This window comes from Gekko japonicus, unplaced genomic scaffold (assembly GCF_001447785.1).
Source record: "Gekko japonicus isolate JY-2015 unplaced genomic scaffold, Gekko_japonicus_V1.1 scaffold35, whole genome shotgun sequence".
NCBI lineage: Eukaryota > Metazoa > Chordata > Lepidosauria > Squamata > Gekkonidae > Gekko > Gekko japonicus.
The window spans coordinates 1,096,922-1,099,421 of NW_015176453.1; positions in this window are offsets into that span (position 1 = coordinate 1,096,922).

Here is a 2,500-nt window from a genome sequence, read left to right on the forward strand (position 1 = left end):
CCCCCCCCCATGAACCTCTTCTGCCGCCCCAGCGCTCGATTGCACGTTCCGGACGCCGGAGAATTGCCGCTAAACGGGTGCCGTTCCAGTCTTTGAGCTCTATTATGTCCGAGGTGTCGATGATTATCTCTCTGGCTCTTGGGCGTCTTTATTGCCTGGACTCGCTGCTGATACGTATCCGTCTTATCTCGCCGAAGACCTTAAAAACAGAACAGGCAGACCTTTGTCCCTATTGATTACCTCGAGGGCTCTTGTCACCAAGCGGGGCTTCTCCCCCCCCCCTTCCCCCAAGACTTCGCTCGAGAGGGTCGCAAGGTGGCTTGGGGGACGCGAGTCAGGCCAACAGTCCGCTCGCCCTGCCGGGTTCTTGGGTTTTACTGCTTTTGATGTCTTTCTGCCTCTTCCTGCCGATTTGTTTTCAATTTGGGAAGGGAACGGCGAAAATGCTCCTAGGAGAGCGACCTCTGGATCCTGTTCGCGATAGTAGCCATGAGTAAGAGAGGCCCCAGGCAAGTTAGACAGAGAACTTTTCTTGTCCTAAAATGAATTCTAAAAATTAAAAGAGAGAGGGGGTGGGGACGGGAATGCTTCGGGCTGAAGCGGAAAAAGAAACAGTTCTTCAGCCAAATTCTTCGTGGACGCTGAGAATTTCCTCTGCGCTAACCCTGATACGGCCCACTGTTTTACAACAGTTAAAGGCGAGAGAAGTCTGAATAAAAGAAGAGACTTTAGGGTTCGAATCTGAAGGGCAAAAATACAATGACTGGAAACCCTGTTAACGAGAATTTTGGGCGAAATTGTTCTGCGGGTCTTTCTCCTCAGTACAAATTATGAGGGATTCTGGACATTTTATTCTTACGGATTACAATTAATCCAAGGAACCCAAGCATCATTATTATTATTTTTAGTGAAAAGGGACATGCACACACACAAACACACACACACACACAAAGAAAGGGGCTGCATCAGGCCACGGTGGGGAAACGGGGGAAGGCACGGGAACTTTTTTGTCCAGACGACCAAGAAGCAAACTGAAGCGTGTGTTTTGCTCTTCCTCGTAAAGACTTTCCTCTCCTGTGGGAATTCGGCCACAACACTACAAACACGGTGCCTCCCCGATTCTAAGCACACTCGCTTGTGAGTGATTTCAGTGGGTCTGAATCCCAGTTCTGAAGATCCCCAAAACCAGAACAATATCAACACGATACTATTTATGAGGACCAACCAAAGGACGCACTCCCCCCCCCCCAAGGAATGCCAGCGCTGGGACCTGCTCGGTAGCTAGCCAAGGTCAGGCTAACGTCCATCTTTGTGTTTTCTAGGTGGGGGGGGGGCGGGGACACCACAACAAGCCCTAAACACGCGTGAAGGATTTAGATGCGAGCAGGCTTGCGCTTATTTTCAAACGAGGTGTCTAGGATCGTCCTGTATGACTTTCTACCAGTCAGGGATTTCGAAATCTAATTTGTTTGAGACTGAAGTAAGTTGTGTTTAGGGTTGCCGCTCCAGAAACGTTTCTTTTAAAGCTAATGCTCGACTTAAAGAGAGCGAGCGAGCGAGCGCGGTTCTCCCTGAGCCGTAAAGCAATCTTCTGGGCCTCCTTGGGAATCAAACTGGTGGATCCGAGGGGCCTCGTTTGAAGAGCCGGTTCCCGGTTTCCAAAGCCGTTCGTTTGATTCTGGTACAACTTCGCCGGCAGGCTTTCGACGGGTCCTCTGCTCCCCGCCGGTCCCTGACTGCTGGCCCGCTTGTCCGCCTTTCCCCGCTGGCCCCCGGCTCCTTCGCCGTCGAGTGAATCAGCTCCGAGCTTGAACTTTTCGGGAATCGCCTTTGACTTCCGTTCCGGGCGCTGTTTCGGGTCCCTCCCGGCGCTCTCCGCTCCGTCGCCCGGTGAAGTGCCAGGACTGGGAGCGCGGGTTCGCGGAGGATCCCCTCGGGGGGGCTCGGGATCTGATGCGATTCCCCAGGAATGTCCCTGGCTTTCCGAAGGCGCGGCAGCCGTTCCAAGCGAGAGGAAATGTTGCTCCCGTTGACGTCAATGGGGGATGCAGATGATGGATGGAGAGGCAGAGTCCCGTGTCCCCGGGGCCGGCCGGGGATCTCCTTTTCGGGTCTCAGATCGAAACGTGCAGCCGACTTTGACCTCCGCTTAGTCGGAAGCAAGTCCCTGTTTCCCGGGGGTGTGGGGGGTGTGTGGAAACCTCTAGGTTTGCTGTTCCAAGGGGGCGCCGCTTTTTGGCAGGTCTCTGGTGACTTTTCTTCACTCTGGTTGGTGCCACAATCCTGTGGGCAATCCCGAGAGGAAGGACACCCGCCGAACTCCGGGACGGAGCTGGCCAAAGGCTTCGGGCACTTCGGAAACGAGAATAATACATAAGAACAACACACACACACACACGAATAATATGTTTAAAGAAACTGTTGAATGGCTTAGAGGAAATATGGAGAAGGGAAAATCTTGAGAAGCAGGAAAGCTCAATGTTGAAGTCCCCCCCCCCCA